Raw genomic sequence first — 21,597 nt, forward strand, 5'->3', positions numbered from 1 at the left:
ATGAGATATGCTGCTCAAAATTTCCCACAAGAACAATTCTTTTCACCTCCTTGCCTCCATAAACCTGGTGTTTATCCATATTACCCTCCCAGGCTTCACAGCCCAGCAAGGATAGCCACATGAATCAATTGTCAGCACAGGGCAACCACAATCATGAGCAGCAAGGCTGCAGACAGCAGGTCAAAGGAGGTGGTCATTCCCCTCTGCTTGGTATTTGTGAGAGTAGTTTCAGATGCCAACAAACAGGAAACATATCAGCAGAGAGCCACTGTGAGAGCCAGAGGCTGCAGCACCTGCCCTGCGAGGAAACACTGAGGTTCAGCCCAGAGAAGAGACTTTGGGGGTCCTGCAGGGAGGTCATAAAGAAAAGGGAGCCAGACCCGTTCCAGAGAGGCACAGAAAAAGACCTAGGTGCAATGAAAAACAAATTGCATGCAAGGAAATTCTAACTGGACCAAATGAGAAAAAATCATCTCCTTCTGAGACTGGTGCAGAACTGGAAAAAGTGCAGAGGAGCTGAGGGAGATTTTCAAAACTTAAATACAGCCCTGAAATACTGATCAAGATGGCCTTGCATTGAGAAGGAGGTCATATTAAACAACCTTTACAAGTCTTTATGACCTGAATTGTTCAGATTCTCCGATTTATCTGTTCCAATTTTCACTCCTCTCAGCATGTAACAACTTCTACATCGTGGGCACTGCTTCTTTCCGTGTTACTAGGACATGGCATTTGAATGATGCCAAATGAACTGTGACATCTCTAGAAATTACAAGGCACTTGTCACAGCATTATTAGTTCTATTTCAGAACCATTGCACCTGCATGCATTGAAACATAATTCCCACGTTCCTCTAAGTTGATTTTAATCTTCATTCAGAATAAAATTGCTGGGTATGACGGAAGACAGGAATTGGAAACTGGAGATTCTCTTTCCAGGTGGCTGCAGGTGATGATATCTCTGCCCTGAATAACTCTGTGACGGATAGCTGAAGTGTCTAAGCATGAGGGGTACTCAAAGGTAGATTCAACAAGAGGTTGCTCTAACCTGAATCAAACTAAGAGGGAGTCACAAATGGCCATTGGATTTCTGGAAATTGAGGAAATGTCATTCATTTCCGCATATATGTTAAATTCCTTAATGTACAGAGGAGAGAAAAGCCAGACTTGATTGACTCAAGCCAATTTTGCTTTTACAAATACAGGGTCAATTGAAGAGAAAGGATGACCTTTATTTGGTGGAAAAATCTTTGATACATGTTATTTAGTAACAGCAGGTGTCTTGACGCTAGCTTTTAAAACAGAAATCTTATTGTCATTTCTGCTTGCTTTAATGATGACCTTTTACTTAGTCCTGGGCATTGAAAGTTCAGTACCTCCCCAGAATTTCATACTTTTCTTCTAGGCCCTCTTTGCAAGAAGGCAATATTTTACTGCAAATGATGGAAAAAAGCCAAAGGCCTAATTTGCTAAATGCACAAATTAGAACAAATACAGCATCCTTAAATGTAACAGCCTTGGGTTTGAGTTTGTGTGTAGTTTTAATTCTGAGAGCCTGACTGACTATAAATTATGTCCACTCTTATCCAAGTAAGTTCTCTGCTGCTGCTGCTGTATTGGACATACCATATTGAGCACAGCAGACCTTTTCACTGGAGGAGGGATATCTAGTTCAGGTCTTACAGTCCTGTGTTACAAATCAGGCCACAGCAGATGGAGTGCTTTTCTACCTCGACTGAGTTGCACCATTTGTGCACCACAGAACCCTGTGTGACACAGAATGATCCTGCAGGCTTGCTGATCACCAAATAATGTACAAAAATACCTTCTCTGTATCCCTTCTACCCCAGGATGCTTGGCAAACCCTGACAGCTGCTTCTGCTTTGGCTGGAGTGTGGCAGGGATGTGACACACTCTGGTTCTGCTGGTACTACAAATAGCAGATCCCTGACAGGAAAATTGAGTTACATTATCTGTAATTACAGTCTCTGGAATTCCATGCCAGGCAAATGAGCTCTCAATGAAGACCTGCTGCTTTTGCATGTGAGGGATCTGCTTCCCAGTCACCCAAACACGAGTCAGACATCACAAGGTTTCTTCAGTGCTTGTAAACAAGCAAACACCTAACTCGACTCAAGGACAGCAAGGCAGTCAATGCATCATGGTTCTTCTTTGTTGTCTGGCTTGGAATTTATTGCAGAAACTTCCTAGGCTTGTGGTTCTGAACCCTAATGCTACATTGCTTCTGTATGTCTGCACAGAGAACTTTTCATAAACATCCATCACCAGTGTGATTTCTGCATTTACTTTGGAATGCATCATACCTTCAAGTATTTTGGTGCTTCCTACAAAGCACCATTGTGCTGTCCACTCTTCACTGCCAGATTTTCATGCACCTATTCTAGCCCTTTGTTCATTTACAGACACCCTATTTTACGTGTTTGAAGTCCAGGGATTCCCCACACTGGTAGAAATCTTCCATAAAGAAAACCTCATTTGTTAATCTACTAAGGAACCTGGAAGAACACATCTCAGCATCTACTGCCAGTTTCCAGCAAGGGCTGGCAAATTCAGTGTCTTACACTCTGCAGGTCCTAAAAACAATGACAGCTTCTTACCTCTGGGTATTTCAAAAACTGCAGCAGAAGAACACTGACAATACACAGAATTTGAAATCTTGACAACCTGCATTTGCTACCATCCAAGCAGTCAAAATCAATGCCTGGAAAATTGTATGGGTTTGCTATTCCAGAACTATTTTAGTGTCTTGCAGAAAACATCACAAAAATTAGCTGCTGTAAATATATTGCCCTGTTGTAATACTTCTGCTGTTAGCATTGTAACAAAAATTTACCACTCTTTTATGGGCATTGCAAAATAGTTTCTTCTTGTGGACTTTGGATACCAGCTACCACTTAGATTTGCTGGGCTGTGAAGGCAATTAAAGACCTGGAAGGAAGAAACTCTACTGCAGCACTGAAGTGATCACATAAAAACACTCCAAATTCAGGTCATGGCAGAGATCATGGACCGAAAAGGTTTATTAGGTCTAAGATGAATGAAGAGTAAATACAGGTTTTAAACCTGGCAAATCCAAAACTGTTTGAACATTCTCAAGAACTGGACAAGACATCTGTGAGGCTTTTAAAGTATTAAAAACACCAGCAAATAGAAGGGTAGAAGGTAGGGTTTGGTGTAGGGATTATTTTAAAGCCACTTAAGCAACTTCAAATAACTTCTATTGACTGCACTAACTGGGTATGAGTTCTCCTCCTTACTTGCTTCATTTGGAGTATATTTATCCCAAAGATAAAATATCTCTAGTATAGATATGTTAGTTACCATGAGCTTGAGAGATCAGGGAACAGGCTGAGGACCTTCTGCATGAAAAACAAGACCTGTTACAACTTAATGAAAGGAGCCCTGTCTCCTTAGCTGGGGCTGCAACAGCTTCCTTGATCAGTGCATGCGGTACCCTGGGAGTTTGATTGCATGAGGCTGTTGTGGTGAACACCACTGTCATTTTCGGGAAACTTTCTGCACAGAGACATTTTTCAGCAACGTTCATGCACAGCTCCTTCAGCATTTTACATCGGGGAAGTTATTGCTCCTAAAGAATGTAACAGTGTAAATAGAACTGTCTGAGTACAGATGGGAATTTAGAAGATGGTGGGGGAAAAAAAAAAAAAAAGTGTTTCCTTTAAATGAGCCTTACCTGCCGGGAATCTTTAGTGAATAAATTCAAGGAAACCTTTATTCTGTAAATTTTGCTCCCACACACTCTTCCCTTGACCATTTCGAAGGAACTGATTTTATTTCCTACCAAAAAAAGGGTGAAAAGGCCAGTTTGTGAAACAGCTTACCAATAATTTAAAAATTTTAAAATCGACATTTAAAACTAGTTCATCTCACTTATTTAAACCACAGCCTAGCTCTAATCAATTCTGTGGAGTGGGATTTCTTCTATAAATAATCCCTTTGCACGTTCATTTTCCAGCTCCCTCTTTAAAAGAAAATTTCATTTTGTCTGATGACTGCATCCATTGCACTTCAGATTTGGCTTCCAATTTGTGTATTCTAGACAAATGCCCAAAACCCTTAAAAATCAACTATCATGATCTTGTTATCTGTTCCTTCCTAGGGATGACAGGTTGAAACTGGTGCTTGTGGTATGGGTTACACTGCTCATCACTTGCAAATGTTTTGAGTTGTATTTTGATGAATATTAAGGAATTGGCGCTGTTCAATTCTACTTTATTACTGAATCTTACTGGTTTTCTGTTCTTTCAGTCCATAGAGCTTGAGAATGGACAATAAAATTTTTAGGGTTTGGGGAGAGTATAGTTCTTTTATTTATCTTATTTTTTTTCAACACTGTTTCCACACACCTATTCAAGAGCACACTATCCTAAATTATTTTGGAGATGTATTTTGGGAAATACCCAAATCTGTTCCCAAGGTGACTGACTTTACTCTCCAATTATGCTGCACTGAAGTAGTTGCATATTAGCTTACCCATGGTCTAACACTTCAGATATATTTCTCTCTGGAATGCAGCCTGTATTTTCCCTCAGAAGCAGCTAGTTAAATCCTATCTGTATTTTTATTTTTTAATAAAATAAAGTGAAGGAGCATGTCCTGATAGCACAGTTCAAGACTTTGCTAGTATCCCCTTCCCATTTGTAACTCAATGAATTTGTTAAAATAGGCTGCATTTTGCGCTGTATGAAGACTCAGGTTCCATAATGATAGGCAATGGGAATTCATCAGTCAAGGGCTCTGATCAACTGCTAAATAAAAAGATGAACAACTCTCTTTTGTTGAAATTGTCCAGGAAAATAAAGGACAATTAAGGTCTTTATCAGAGTTTCTTCCTGCACAATATCTATAGCAATCACCGAGCAAATACATTAAAAAATGAAACAAAACAAAAACCTCTTCCAAGATTATTTTAAATATGATCATTTCTACTTGTGAAAAACAATGCATTAGGGGAATTTGAATATTGCTTTTTACTTCTAATTAAAAATGTAGTGACAGGACAAGGGGGAATAGCTTCAAACTGAGAGTAGGTTTAGATTGGCTGTTAGGAAAAAATTCTTTTGTGTGAGGGTAGCGAGGCACTGGCACAAGTTGCCCAGAGAAGCTGTGGCTGCCCAATCCCTGGGAGTGTCCAAGGCCAGGCTGGGTGGAGCTTGGAGCAACCTGGGATAGTGGAAGATGTCCCTGCTCCCAGGGGAGCTAGAACAAGACAAGCTTAAAATTCCATTCCAACCCAAACCATTCTGTGTATTAGGACAAGGTACAAAAGAGGAGAAGTAACAGATGAGTCTATAAATAATCCAGAGTTTGTAGAAAACCTGGCCACCACCAACATATTCTTCAGATAACAGTTATATGGTCTATTCAGTAGTCTTTATGGAAAATCCAAAGTACTGAAAGAAGAGACCTGGATAGAAAGACATTACAAAGCCCTTAGCTGAGATTTAAGAGAAAAAGGGGAGCAAGGTGATGATTGGGGAAGGACAATGCCTCACACAGCTGAACACTTCAGAGCTACTGCCATGAGTTAAGACACTGCCTGGCATTTGCAACTGCAAGGGATTGTTCTTTGCTGGGGTGAAGGAATGATGCACCAGCACTTTTGCCAAAGCCAGCACACTGTGCAGGACACAAAGGTGGCACACAGGCCAGTCACTCTTACAAACATTTCCTATGAGCAATAGTTAAAACACCAATTTACCGTTAGCTAAAATTTCAACTTACAAGCCAATGGGCTGCTCAGGAATTTTACACTGAAACGTAAGCCAATTGCACATCATGAGATGGAAAAGCCAGCTGGCAGAAAGGTGCAAAGTGGCACAGTTCAGAGCTTGCAGGCACAACCCTGTCCTCATCATTTTTATGGGAGAAGAAGGTGGAAGAGGAATAACTTTCAATACTGCTAAGGGAGGAGGTGTTAAATCCAAACAAATTAAGCATTCAACAAGGTGCAGTTCTTAGATGAACCTAAAAATAATAAATAGATGTTGGAGTCAGACTTCTAATTCCTGGAAGAAAGAGTAAAAGCAATGAGCTATCCTGCAACTCAGGTTGCTGGGAAAGTCTAAGACTAAAAAGAAGAGCTGGATGTGTTCACAGTGTGGAATGATAGAGGAAATAGGAAGAACCGAGGAGGTAAATTCCCTGAAGTTCACATTGGGGGAAAAAAAATGAAGCCTTTCACATGTGTGTAGGCCCAAAAATTATATAAATATGTGTTTAAAAAAGGGAACATGTTTTACTACCTACGAGGGTGAAAGTTTTTGAACAGCTGTCCAGTGCCAAATATTTTCCTATGCTGAAACTGTCAGCAAGGTTCTGGCAGGTGCCTTGGAAAACAGAGCCCACTTTTATGCACAGTCAGCATCCCCTTTGGGAGACTCCATTTCCACGGGCTGCACTGAGGTTGTGTTTGGCACCTGAGGTATTTCACAGGAAACAACAACAACTTTTTGATGGTATAGAGGGTACTAGAATCTGAAGAAATGTTTTAGTATTATAGGGGTAGAGGGGAGTGGGTGTGGTAGAAGAGCCTCTGTGCAGGTTCAGAAAGACCTACAGACCTACTAGACCAACCCTAAAATGAAAATTAAAAAAAAAAAAAAAAAGAAAGAAAACATGTAAATACTTGTAAGATGAGAAATAAAAATTAGAATATGTATAATATGCAGGACCAGAAAGGCTGAAGCCCTCATCAACAGGTCTACCCCAAACAGAAAAGGCAGAAAAACAGTATCATCAGTGATGATGAGCCACTGCAGAAAATTTTTGTCTGCTGCAGTTTCACAACTCCTTTAGAGTTCCCAGTCCTGTGTGACAATAAGTGCAAAAGAAAAAGAAAGTAGGATAGGGAACTGTTTAAGCAGGGGAGGCATCTCAGAAAGAAAGAGAAGCCTTGGCTTCTTATCATTGCCTAGACAGGAATTCCTCTATAATAAGTTATGACTCATTTACCCCATCCTAATGCTAAAATATTTCCCTAACATGTAAATATAGCCTGTATAAAACTATAAATTCTGCTACTATCAACTCAATTAATTTACTCTTGGGGAAGAAATGGACTGGCAAATTACAACCTATCATACTGGCATTTTACAAATGAGTAAGTAGAGGTGCTTCCTGGAAAATTTCCAAAGAGGAGCAGTGCTGCTACAATGCATTAAAAAGTGGACAAATTAGATATGTAAAAAGAAGTCTGTGCAGTGAAAAGCATAGGAGAAACTTGGTTAAAGTAAGTATGTGATTCTAAGCAGGAGAGATGGATGTTGAAATGGGGCAAATACAGTTGGTCCCCTGGGAAAGCAGGACTGTGTGTCTGGAGCTAGGAGGGGACAACCAGAGATTAAGGCAGGACAGAGGCCTGGAACCTGAATGGAACCAAAAGTTTCATGGTGGCTCTGCTCTTCAAAATAGGCCTTTTGGGAGAGGGGGTTTTCAGGACTACAAGAACATGTCTGAAAAGCTTGAGTCGAATATTTCTAAGTGTCATTACAGATTAGCAGTCCTAAGGTTAAAAGCAAGAGTTGCAATAAAACATGGCCAAGAATATTGAACACAGTAAAAAAAAAAAGAAAGAGAGAGATTACATGTGGCAAACTAACCAACAGCACATAAACCTATGTGATTTGTCTTTTCAGTGTTTCCTGGTCAGACTGAAAGGAACTGTTTTTATAAAATGTCTGTGTAGGTAGTGGAATGCAACTGGGAATATCATCCCAGATCAGTGGGGCTAATGTTAGTTAAAGCAATTTTCTTCTATACATACTCAGCATCTTCCTGAAATTGAGAGACTTCCTTCCTCCTCCTCTGGAGAAAGCCCACCTACACACATACCTACCAACACTTCAATGTGTGCACCTGTGTGGATTCCCTTACAAATCACTCATTCTGTCAAAAGTATTTGAGATAATTTACTTGTGATATTTGGGATAGAGGTTCTAAAAGATCTTAATTTTTGCAGTTTGGTAACTTTGATCCTTTGCTATTTCTATTTTGGGTTGTCTGTTTAAAATTGATGGCTCTGTGGGATTTTTCCCTATAGCTAGCTCTCAATCTGCTCCAACAGAAAGTAAAAGAGTTTTCCCTTGACAGCAACTGATGCAGAATCAAATCCTTCAGTGCAGGAAAGATGATGTTCAGCTCCTGGTCCTGAATTCATACTTTCTAAGCATCAATAAAGACTAATTCACCACTGCACGTGGCCACCACAACCACACCATGACAACCCCTTGACCTTTGCCTCTCTGGAAAGTCAAACCTTGCACCGTTTGAACTCGTAATTTGTTATCGTTGCATTGTGGGACTATTTGTGTGTTGAGCAGGCAGGTATGCACAGAAGAGTTTGCAGAAGTGATGTAACTTCTTCTCCATGGGACAATGCTCTCTGGCTACATCTCTGTTAGCAAATTCAACAGTGCCTGGGAACTTCCCTGGCCTGGGAATGCAATAATGTCTACTGTTAATCCAAAAGAGCGGTGATTTTGGCCCATGCCAGCTGGCACTCCCCCAGACAATTCCTGGCCACGGTCTGTGAGCTAGCGTGGACATGGACCATTCCCAATGGGCACTTTGCATACAGAAACCTTATTTTTGGAAGTCAAGAGAAGTGCAGACAGAATCCATTATCTGCCAGGGGGTCTCAGTGCCCAAGAACTAACAGACAAATGCAATTTAGAATTACAGACATAGGTTTTATGTCCTTAGGGACCACTTCAACGTGAAGAGATAAATGTAAATTTGTAACACTGCTCCGAGTTCTAATGATTTAAAATGCATTTCCATACGAATTTGCTGTAACTCAGAATCATTATAAGCTTCTCATTCTTCTTTTTTATTCGTTTATTATTTTAAAAAAGGAACCCAAAACTAAGCGCATCATCTACTTTTATTGGCTTAAGTGAGTAATTTTTCAGCTTCGAGTTAAAATCAAGGGGAGAATCAATATGGGCATCGCTGTAATTGAAAACCAGTGGGTGATAATTCTGTACTGAAAACAAGATAATAAGTATAGAGATGAAACACTGGCAGGGGAAAAGAAGAAAAGATGAAAGATACGATCTCAATTAAATATCAACTATTATTAACATTATATTAAAAACTTCCCTGTGTTCTTTTCATATGCTGTATATTTTTTTCTCTTTTCCTCTAATGGATGTTAAAGGAAAGAATAAATGAAATTACGTGAAATTATTATAAAACAAATTCAGACAGAATCAATCAAGTGTGTCCTTAGCTGGTAATTTATTCCTAATATCATTGAATAGCCCCCAAAACATGAATATTTAAATCTAAATCTTCTTTCTCACCACTCTCTTTACATAACCTTCCCTTCTACCTCCAGCTAGCAAATCTAGCAATAAGGAATAATCTCCCCATTGCTCACAATGAAAGGAAAAAAAAAGGGGAGAATTCACCTTTACTCCTTATTTCTAACAGACCTGCTGGTTCCAGGACTTTAATACTGAGGAGAAAGGAGAATTAATTCTCTATTGGGCCAACAAAACTACATTTTCTCTGGTCTAAACTGTATTTCAAACAACACAGTGATAACAGTTTAAGAGAGAATCCATTTTGCTTTCAAACCTTTCACATTCAAAGTCAAAGGGGGGACTTCTAAAAGCTCACTGAGAACAGATGATGAGGAGGCCTGAAAATTAGTTTTATTCAAATAATTTTGTAAGAAATTAAATTAAAATCAAAAACCTGTCTCCTCAATGAAAAGCGTCATTCAACTTTTAACAAGTCAGCTTGCCAAGAAAGAAGTCCTATCTTTCTCATTACTGCTACTACATGCAACAATAGAAGGGGAAGGCAAAGAAAATTCTAATTCCATTATTTAATAAATAAACAATAAAATATTGTTGATTTAACAATAAACAGTGGATGACAGAAGGAAGACACAGTCCCATGCCTTTTCTTGCTGTCATCTTCACCCAAAATATTAGTCATGATGTGTCCACAAAATTAACATTAATAATAGAATGAGGGTAAGCGTCAGACTAAGGGAGAAAGAGTTATAAGAATAAGTAAATTAAAGGTATTTAAGCCAGTTCCCCAGGTGAAGTTTGTTGTGATACATCTAAAGATCTTACTGTGGCAGTGTCTACCTCAGAGAGCGTGTGGAGGATGGGAAGAAAGGAGAGGATCCCAGGTGATTGATCAAGGCCAGCCTCTCCCCTCTTTCCATTTTCTAAACCTCAAAACCTTTAAGGAGAGCTTAATCCTCGGGCCTTCTGCATACAGAACTCCCAGTGAAATCACCAAAAGCTTATTAACAGCACTGTTAAATTTACACTGTTGCACAAATGGTTCACAAATCCTTCTGAAGGGCACAGATTTTGGTTATAAATTGCCTTTCATCCACAGACGGCTCCAGGTGTGTCAGCCACAGTTCAGTGTAACAACATCAGCAGAAATCTGCTCTTGCAAGAACAGTTTGTCATTCAGACCCAAGCAGGGGAACAATTCCCCAAATCCCTGTCTAGCCACACTGCCTACCCAGATATTGTATGGGTTGCAGTGGAAAATGCAGATATTGTTCTCTCCTTTTGTGCCTTTGCACATGAATGGAGACTAAGAGGAATTTGCTCAGGCCATGCTTGCCAGGGGAGCCATAGACAGGCAGGGGGAAGTAAACTGCACCTTTTTTATGGGGTTTTTTTTCTGGCCTGAGAGAGCGGAATGGGACAGCATTGTGTCTGAGACACGTTTCTTTGTCAGCCTCACTCCTGGGACAGCACAATGGGCTGTAGTCCCACAGGCAGGGCTCAGCCAAACACAGGCCTGTCTCCAGCAGGAGTGGCCATTAAATAAGACAATAGTGGTATCAATATATCTGAATGTGTTCTTAAGCACTATGTAAAGAAAATAATCTCTCAAACACAGTTCAGGGGTTTAAAATGTACGGTACATATTACTGATTTTAATTATAGATTCTTTGAAGCCTCTTTCAGTCACTTCAGGTAATCTGTGCTTTTAGAATATGAGAGACTTACTGCTTTGAATATTACTGACAAGATTGCTATTAAAAGTATGATGAGCTTTTAATTTTTACAAGTTGTGTCAAAATGGTTTAAGCATATTTTAATTATGGGAGTTACTTTCACTCTCCCTCCCACAGCTATAACACAAAGTCAGGTGTCACATCGTTATCAAAGGAAAAAAAAAAAAAAAATTGAGCCAGCATGAAAATAGCAAGGAATAGATACAGAAAAGTCATATTAGGGTTCTGAGCGTGCCCAGCGCAAACAAAATACCAATAGTAACATAGCTGAACACTCCACTTGCCCCTGTAGAGTTAATTAAATGGTATTAACTGCAAAGTAGTTAGTTAGCCATGATAGTCCAAGCACTCATGAAGACACAGTTTGCAGGATGAGATGCCTTTTCAGAACAACCAGTGCCACCATCAAGTCTTTCGTTCAGCTAAGGGTAGATCACAGGTGGGACTCATCACAGGATCCCTTTTTTAAAAAAAAATTTGCACAAGAAAATGGCCACACTGAGCTGAAAAGGTGAATATTCCCTCCCATGCAAAGAATCATAGAATCGAGAGCACATGCAAAGCCCAGAGATACATTTTCAATTCCATCTAAGCTCTTTGCTAATGGCTAAAGGTACACTGAGCACTGCAAAGATTTCTGGTTTAAGTTATCTCACCTCCTCAACTGCTGCCCTCTGCAACTACAGCCATGGGACACAAGAGATTCATCCCTTCAGATGAAACACTCATCGTTGTTCTGGTTACATACATGACCTACCCAACTGCATTTCTACCATTAAGAGCAACGATTTCACCGGCTGCAAATTCTATTTCAATTGTCTGCAGCAAAACATTTATTTATCAATGCGAAACTCTCCTCCGAACAACTTCTGGTGCAATTTACATGAAAAGCATCCTCATAAATAATTCGCTAAAGGGTGTTTTAATAATCAATTGCTGGATAATTACTGGTTCCAGCAGGACAATTGCTGTAAATCACAGGCATAAGGAGCCAATCTCTAACACCTCCCAGTAGTTTCTGCCCATGCTAATGATGTCTGACTATGTTAGCCCTTTCTTAACCATTTATAAACATACATAAATATTACATTACAGAATACAAATTTTTGCTGACAGAGTAGTGTGGAATTAAGGTGCAATGTTTTAGAGTTTTTTCTGGTAGAGAGGTCTCGTTAGGAGGGATACAATTATACCTGCATAAAGACACTTCTTTTGATGCAGCTTTCTCTCACATATTTCCTCTATGAAAGCAAGACTAAGCAATCTAAGCAATAAGGTCTTTGGCTAGCATAAGTTTTCCTCTATGCCACATGGCAATCTGGGCATGGCAGCATCTTTTCCAGTTAAAACTAACTTTCACATGTACTAAAAAAGAGGTAAAAAAAAATTAAAAATCCACGCCCGAAACATCACCCGTGGCCTACAGAACTGTGGTGCACTGCAGTGTCCCCAGCAATTAATTTCACAGTGTACTCAGATGCTTTGGTGTCAGGCAGATCATTACGGACACATACCCTCAGGAAAATAAAGCAAATGGAAACTTATTTCAATAATCTTACCTCGCACACACCCTTCACTCTCGCTCTCTCTCTCTCTGTCTTAATTTATTTATTTTAATTGGAAGGTTTTAAAGTGATATTGCTTGCTTTTAAATGCCTAATTATCTTTATATAAATTGTGCAGTATCATCCTCCATCCTTGAAGTGCTGTGCTTGGTGCCCTGTGCTGTTTATTATTTTGCATTACAATTATCATGCAAAGCACAGAAGGTGACTTTAAGCAGCTCATTTGAAGTGCTCTTTTCCTAAAGACAATATCTTTTTGAGGCTATTTACATAGATGTTTATCTCCTCATCTTAAGAAAAATCAGCTCAATTATAACTACACAAAAGTTTTTATTACGAGTTTAATCCTGAAATGTAAATGGGCCATTGTAAAATCCTTGCTGAAATGTTCATTTGTGTTTTCATTTGTGTCTGTGGATTAACAAACCATCCTGCAGTGAAATTAATTATACAGATACACAAAATATTAATTGATAGGAGAGTGTATGTGGCAAAATAACTCAGCAGTTTGAAGAACTGGAACCTCTTTTTGATCTGTATGTCATGGCTGCTGAAACGTGTGCCTACTGCCCAAATGGAGAAAAAAACAAAACAAAAAAAGCAATCTTGTGCAGTGGATATGTATTCCATTTAATGTTGCTTTCTGTTGCCATGGCTATGATAGCCTTAATATTGTAGGCTCACAGCAAGGTTGCAATTAGTATTTGGATTTAGAAGAGGGAAGATAATGATTTCATATCAAAACTTCTCACTTAATACTCTTTTGGACATAAAACTGCTTGTGGGTTTCAAACCAGCTATTCCCATGCTAAAACCAAATGAAAGGAAAGAATCTGTGATGTTTGGCTTTGCACCTGACAATTCATGAAGCTTTTTGGCCTGGCCTCTTCAGAACTACAGTTCAGTTCACACATACATTTATGTATATATACCAATAAAAGGATGTATGCACTTAACCTCACATGAGCAAAGTTTATAACTATTCATTTGCCTTTTCATAATTCTGACACGAACCACTTGACACACTGGGAAGTGTCTTTACCTGGTTCTTCCTAATCCCTTGTCTTAAAGAACAGAGCACTTATCCTGAAGTATTCTGAGTCAGGGTGCTGGAGTTTGAAAGCTCATCCTCCAAACCACAAGCCCTTGTCTCCCACACCAGAGTGGACTCAAATGGCCAACTCTAGTCCTGTGTTGCTGTAAGACTAATGTACAAGCTGAGAATAAACTCTAATGGAGAAGAAAAGGCCTAATCCTTCTAATGGAAGCCTTAAGTAGACCCTTTGGATAAAGGGTAAAAGTTTTACTTTATTCTTTAGATATCTACCACCAGTTATCCTTCTTGGCTGGCAACTTTTGTGTTCCAGTGCTCACTACAAAGTGCTCTTTTCAAGCATTAAACCATTTTTTACAGCATTGCTACTTCTGCTGTCTTTGACAGGAATTGTGCTTTAAAGCTTCAGAGGAAAGGGCAAAGAAACCCTTGTGGACAATTACAGAAAGATTCACCCAAAAAAGAAACATATGCCAGTTCCTGTCAATTTGTGCTTTAGATTTCATCTTCACGATGCTGAGTGCAACTCTCTGTGGTTCTGTTTTAAATCTTTTAATCTTCCCATTCCTTTAAATATGCCCACTTTTCTTTTCCAAACCCATTAAAATTCAGGGCTCATAGTTATCCCACAGCAATGACTGCCATCAGTTGACTGCATTATGTTAAAACCAGCCTTTCCTCTTCTCCTTTTTAACATACTTTAGAAGTTGTGGTAAATATGCTGAGAATTTTACAGAGAAAAGTCATCTGTTAATCTTCCCATATCATTCTGAACCTTTGTCATCTGGCAACTTGCTTATTGTCCTTCCAGACCAAACACAGAGGGAAGGGATTTGTGACTTTTGAGTGGTCTGGCAGCCCAACTGCCTTGTGCCTTGGCCATCACAGTAGGAGCTGTGCTTGGCTGTCATTGGAAGCTGGGCTTGATTCACATCAAGGCCTCCGGAAAGGATGGATTTTTTCCTTGGCCCTCCTTTTGTTGTTGATGTATTTATGAAACCACCACAGCTCCCACCAGCCCTTCTCTGTTCATGAAGAGCAGGTCCAGCAGGGCACCGTCCCTGGAGGGCTCTTTTGCCACTCATGTTGGGAAGTTCTCTTCCACACATTCCAGGAACTTCCTCGCCTGCTTCCTCTCTGCTGTCTTGATTTTCCAGCAGACATCCAGCAAGCTCAAGTCTCACACTAGAATGAGAGCTGGCAATCATAAAACAACACCCAGGCACTTATAAAACACTTCATCTGCCTCCTCATCCTGGTTGGGTGGTCTGTAACAGACTCCCACCAGGATGGCTGCCTGTTGCCTTGCTCAGCTCTGCCATAGGTCCTTTTGCTGACTGTAGAAGCCTCTTGCCACTGCCACTGCCCCTGCCAACAACTTGCTCAGATTTTACACTTCTTAGAAGTCATCATGGGGGGAAAGTCACAGATAGATGAATGGGAGTAGGAGGAAAAGAGTGGGAGAAAGAACAAATCTTTCTGGACTTTGGTAAATTTTTGTTGAGCGCAGAAATACACTCAGGCTTTCCCTGGACTGACTAGACAGATGTTGCCAGCAGAATGGATGCAGCAGCACAGAGCACATGTGAAAAACTCACCTGACAATCAGGGTGGACACCTGGTAGACATCAGGTGTCTCTTCCTGAAAAACAAGACATGAAATCTGCCTGCCTGAACAGTCCCTTATTTCAGCACAATCTTACAAAGACCTTGTTCCTGGAAAAAATTGTAAAAGCAAACGCTTGTATATTTCTGTCAGCTGTCATCAGCAGAAGCTTCTGGCAAGTCCTGCCCAAAGCGGCGGATGTCTTCTCTCCCTTGTGAATGACTTTGAATCTCCTCTCTAGACATCCGATTTTTCCACTGACTGCACAGTAATCCTATTTGCTTTTACTTTTGCTTGCTCCAGCTTGAAAGAGTGTGTAGCTGTGCAGCAGCCTTGGTCAGATAAACAGCTGGATTGCTCCTGCTGGATGGGAGCAGAGGTCACCTATTTAACTCCTGTGGTAAGAAGTGTACTTGTCCTCTACATGGTCATTTTCCAGGGATCACCAAATTTGGATCCTCTGTCCACTGTAATCTTTTATCTCATGATGTCTCCAGAAACATAATAGCATCAGTTTAGGGATAGCTGCCCATTCTGGGGATACTAATGGTGACCCTGCTGCATTAGCAAATTTTAATACTTCTTATGTGCCCTCCTCCTATTCAGACAATCCCATTTCTAACAGTCTTTCCCTCCACATTTTCTGGAAATGTCATCTGGCCTGTGATTCCTGGGAAACAGTCTCTCTCATCTGACCCATGGGACACCCGTGCACAGTCGGAACTTGGGCCGCTTCCAATTTACATTTTTTTCCCTCCTAATCCACATCACTAGCAATTGTTTTTTGAAATACTGCATCTGGTACAAAGGAGTCACCCAGAGGCTGGGAACGAACAGCTGATGCTTGTCAAAAAGATGCATAGCCTGATCCACAGGTTATCACTATCTTTGATTCCATCAGCTGTGCCTGTCTCCAAAGATGATTCTTCCCATGGCTTGCACTAGGCACAGGTCCTTATCTGCCTCTTCCAGGGCCAAGTTTAGATTTGGCATAGCAGATTCTCCCTCACTTGAACTATGTCCAAGGTACATGATGGAATGAAAGCCTTCATAAACTGTCTCCTCAAGGCTGTTCCTCCCCCCCACTACCATCTGATTTGCTATTTTTGCCATTATTTTAAGAGGGCAAATCTTCCCTCTGTCTCCTTAGGAATGGCTATGAAAATAAAATACACACACAGGCACACATTGTGTGCAACATTAAAAAAATAAATTAAATATACTTATTATAAATTTTTTAAGTGCCTGTAAAGCCCAAAATCAGCAGTGGAAAATTCTTGGTAAAGATGCTTTGGTCTCCAGCTGACAGGCACCACCAAATACCACTATTTTCTTATCAGTTTAGCCATTTACAGAGAAATAAATGCTCAGATCCCATCCACTGCCCCCAGATTCCAGGCCTTTTTTGTTCAGCCAGTAAATCTTTCCTCCACCAAACAAGCTGCTGCCATTGTAAAGCTGCTTCTACCAGCTGAAATACTCGTCTGTGGATTTCAAGAAGCGAGTGAAACATTGCAAATAACAAATGCCATTTCCTTCTCTGACTTTGTTAGACACAATGCAAGAGATCCATGACAGGACAGACAACAGGATTATATTCCTGGGGAGAAGCCAGTCTGTGCAGCTCCATGCACATTACAAGGTGCATGCCCAATAACACAACTCTCAGATAAACATCTGGATTTAGGAAGGCAAATATTGAAGATAAGTGTACAACATCTTATTTCTAGTCCTTTTAGCTCTAAAATAGAAATTGAAGTATAAGTAGTACATGATCATCTGCCTAAATCTGTTTCCCTTCTTACTTCAAGGGCAGTCCTCCACTGGTTCTTCAAGGGAGGTGTGCCCAAAAATTACTGGAGTGGAGCTCAAGAAACCCAAACAACTCAACCCATAACAACCTTCCTCTTTGCCTCTAGCAGCATTGTAATGGTATTAGACACCCACGTCAAATTCTCGCACAAATAGTGCTTCACTTTCAGCACAAAGGAATATTTATTGCAATTATTTGGCAAAATAACTTTGCAAAAACAAATAGCTGAAAGAAAGCTTTGATATATTTGCAGACATTTTACGAAACAAAAGGAAACGTAAATTCTTTGATTTAATCTTACACAATGAATTATTCATCCAGCCCTTTTCTGTGTTAATCAGTTAACACAAGGTGATAACACGACTTCAGAAAAAATGAAAACAAAACCTAAAGATTTGTAAGAAGGTAAGCATTATCTGAAATATGAACCAGAATAGAGCATGCATAATGAGATAATGAAGGTTCCTTTTAAGACAGGGGTAAACAGGCAAAGCCAGCACACCTTCTGAACAAGGAACAACAAATTCATCTTTCATGACCTTCATTATATTGATTCCGAAGGAGAAAATGTTTGCTAAGGACGTGCAAAAAGCCTAATCCAGCTGCAGTGATTTGACAGTTCTCTTACCTCCACTGTGCTCACTGCCACTGCAAAAGAGCCTGGAGAGCCTGGACTCAGCACTTTGACCCTGCCCCTTGGAAGAAGGACTCGGGAAAATGGGAAAATAGGCCCCCAGTTTCAGGGCCTGACTAAAGGAGTTGGAGCAGAATGTCTCATCTGCCTTACTGGAAATTGGATTAGGACTGAAAAAGTAAGAATCACAGAGGTACTGATGCTCTAGCATGCAGACCCATACTCTTGGGGCAAAATCTATGCTCCATTTAGATCAAGGTTGCATCTACTCCTGGTCAGGGCAAGAATTGGTTCTCACAGAACCCTGGAGGGGATCCCTTTGGGAAGTCCAAAGCAGCCCAGCACAGGGGCCCCCTCTCCACCAGCCCCACTCCACTTCAGAGTCAAACCTTGCTACTGAACAATGACACAGGAGCTCTACTCCAGAGACACAACTCCCTGCTAGGCTTATTTCACCACAGTGCAATGCCCATCACATCAGCATATCATTTCCTTCTCAGAAAAACCCACATTCATCAACATACCCATTACTAATTTTCTATATTTAACTGAAATTTTACATACTAGAAGCACCAACAAAATCTCAAGGTAAATGTAAATTTTCCTTATTTTATCATCACACAAGAAGTTCTCCATATGGATTTAGCACTTCATGTATACATATTTCTTTTAAACAAACCAACCCATACTTTCATGGAATTTACCATATTGGTGAATATTTATCAAGAAGAATGTTTTGTGATTTTGCCAGACTTCTTTTCCCTTGACCCCTAAACGTCTCAGCTTGAACATGCATGAAATAGATGCATACAAAAAATATAAAGAGACTCCAAAGACAGAAAGAGAAGTGGCACTTGGAATTCCAACCTGCTGAGAAATATTTACTCTTACTTCACTTGACTTAAAAGTAGCTGAAGGGAGTTACTCTGAACAGTAATTTTATGCCTTGTAAAAGCTATCAAAGTTGCACACAGATGCATTTTACAGAGACTCAAAGGAATGCTCACACTTCTTGGCAGGTGAGTTAAGCCTGTGGCACTGTCTGGAGACAAGGTTGCAAGGGTGAATCAAGCAGTCCTGAAGATCCTAATCATTACATGAATTTAAACATTTTTCTCAGCATCTGTATTCCCCAAGCCCACGAGTGTGCTTTTGTTGGTTAAACCTTTCAAAATGCTAATACCCTCTGAAATGGCTGCAGCTCTAAATCCTGTGGTGCCCAAACCAGCTCCAACGCAGGCCAGCCCGCATCCTAATGGTCCTGCTTGTGGGCTAAGCAAATGCAGGTGATTCCTTCAGCATGGAATTAGCCTATAATATATTTATTTCTGGAGACAGAAAATATGCTAAAGAACTGCACCTACTTTAAAAAAAAACAAACCCAAAACGAACAGCAACAAAATATACAGTCCTCTAAATAAGGTGGCAGCAGGTGCTAAGTTAAACTCCTACAGGCTGCAAATACAAATTTCTGTATTGATGCAAACACAGTACAGAGCAGTGAAGATGCAAGCCTTGGAAAGATTGCAAGGAGCCATGCTCTTTTGTAAGCAGGCTATTTTAATACATTTTCACTTTAAAGTCCTACCTCCTGTTACTGCTAATCCCCCTCATCCATAAGAAGCAACTGTGAGTTGCTAGAAATGTATTTGAATGCACTTACTGTGAGAAGCCATGAATATCACCACCAGAAATTATGTACTGTGCCTTCTTCCCTGCCACCTTTGCCCTGAGAAGCTTTGGCTTCTCAGCTTACTTTGCAATAGTTTCTTTTATCTGACGCATTATTTTGTGCTTTATTTCTCTGAGTTCCAGAGGTCAAAATTAACCTGTAGCAAGAGAAATGAAATAAATATAGGTCAATCTATTAATTGGGTGACCTACTAAGAACTTTAGAATAAAATCTGAAGGCCAAGATTTTTCAAAACCAGATGAAAATGAGATTTTTGCCTGGATACTAGTTATGGTAAGAAATCACCACTCTAGTGCCTGCAGTCAGTTCTAACCTTGAGTTTACTTTAGAAATAAATAACTAACAGCAAGCCCAACAATAAAATGTGCATGAATGTCTTTAATAGAAAATATTCCCTTCTAAGAGGTGAATGGAAAGCAATAAATTTACAGGGAGGCAGAAATGACAAATAAAGCTCTTGAAACTTCTGATTCTAAAGTATCATTGTGTAAGAGAATCAAACGGGTCACTGAAGGCCCTTCATAATTAGATGACTGACTCCCAGTAATATCCACAGGAATTCTAGGACCAATTGGCAGCATGAATTAATAGGAAGTGTTTCTCCAAAATCCCCTTTTCATTTTCTAAGATGTCAGCCAGGCATTCATATGCCCAGCTGTATTGCAGACGGTTTGGTTATCTTTTTCATAGTTATCAACCTATCTGAAAGTCACAGGTGGTTCCATAATGGCATTGTATGCAACAATAACAACACCAGAAAAAGCAGGTTTGCGATTCATCAGTTTTGTGGCAAAAATGTTCCACCCAGAACAACCAGAGCGAGTTGCAGATTAATGCAGGGGCATTAATCCAAATTATTCATACTCGGAATAAAAACAGGAGCACGGCTTGGCTCAGCAGGCTTGGAGCTTCTGGCCTCCACCAGCTCCTTTCTTTGCACTGTCAGAACTGGGGATGGGGCTCTACCACTGCCCAAATATGAAGTGGCAGCAAGCTGTGCAGTCTGCCTCTCCCTGCATGAGGCAGGGGAAAGCCCGACGGGATCCTTCATCAGTTCTGGCTTTGAACTACATCTTCCCAGAGCTTTTCCTTAGAGCCAGCTCCCCAAAGATGACCAAACTAAAATAAAAAGCCAAATTTAATTAGATTATGAAGTAATTAGCCGGCTCTAAGTGGAGAAAACTCAAAAGAGGGTAGGCAAGGCAGAACAGAAATAAAAAAGGTTTATACCCCAGTCTTCCCCTGTTAGCTACATTCCTGCAAGTAGGTCATTGCTTTCAAGCTTGTATTCAAGAAATTAATGGCTCTGCTTTGCAGCAAACTGCACAGATAAGAAAGTCCTCTCTGGTGCTTAGGAACCACTCATTCCCATTTCTAGAGAACCGACTGTGGACTTTACACACTGCTCTCTGCCTTTTGAACATCAGTCTCACATTCCTGCTCCCCACACTCACCTTACTTCCACCTGATCACTGCAGGCTGGAAACTTCTCCCCCACACTCAGCTGTTCACTTTAAAAGGAGCAGCCCCACCTGAACCACTTTTTACTTAAGGATAAAATTACCAGCTAGATGCAAAAAAGCCAAATTATTGTCAATTAGGTCTTTATTCTACACTCTCTTTAAACACTTTTCTGTCTCTGAACAGCTGGCTTTTCCCCACATACAGCCACTCACAAGGACTTGAGCCTTCACCTGACTTGAAATCAGTGCTCTGACACACTGCTAGTGCAAAGCATCGCAAAGGAAACATTTTGCATTCATTTCTTCATTTCTGCCTTTGAGTTAATGCTTTCTGTCTCTGCTGAACTCCTTTGCTTCCATTTGGGGAAGTTGCATTTGGGAAAAGGAGGGCTTTGATAAATACTAATGAAAAAAAGCCCTGGTCACAGCTTCCACCTGAGTGCCCAAAAATAAAGCTAAGCCATGACTCACAGTTACGAAGAGCAGTTGCCCTCCTCCATCTGGGCATGCCAGAAAACTACCTCCAGAAATTAGGGAGCTCTCTCTCAACTCACTAATTTCTCGCCCATTCTGTTGTTGTCTAGTCCCTCGTTTGTAAGGGATGCCTACCATTTAAAATGGAGATTGATGCTGGGCATTATCAGCTCACAAAGCAGCCTGAAGCAGGTTCTTTACTAAACCCCACAGGAAAGTCACAGGGATTGCAGGATCCTCCTCTTTATTAAC

The 21,597-nt window shown here is 40.4% G+C and overlaps 1 long non-coding RNA gene across 1 annotated transcript; it reads right to left on the reverse strand.

Annotated features, from left to right (window-relative positions):
• Nucleotides 1-2,994: 2,994 nt before the first annotated feature.
• LOC136290303 (uncharacterized) lies at nt 2,995-20,882 on the reverse strand. Its single transcript, XR_010721083.1, has 4 exons — nt 20,863-20,882; nt 19,379-19,544; nt 3,715-3,818; nt 2,995-3,609 (listed from the first exon to the last, which is right to left on the reverse strand). It is a non-coding gene; the product is annotated as an uncharacterized lncRNA (long non-coding RNA).
• Between the last annotated feature and the right edge of the window lie 715 nt (nt 20,883-21,597).

The sequence above is a fragment of the Chamaea fasciata genome, unplaced genomic scaffold (assembly GCF_029207755.1).
Source record: "Chamaea fasciata isolate MVZ Bird 193981 ecotype frontalis unplaced genomic scaffold, bChaFas1.0.hap1 SCAF_5, whole genome shotgun sequence".
In the NCBI taxonomy this organism is placed as follows: domain Eukaryota; kingdom Metazoa; phylum Chordata; class Aves; order Passeriformes; family Sylviidae; genus Chamaea; species Chamaea fasciata.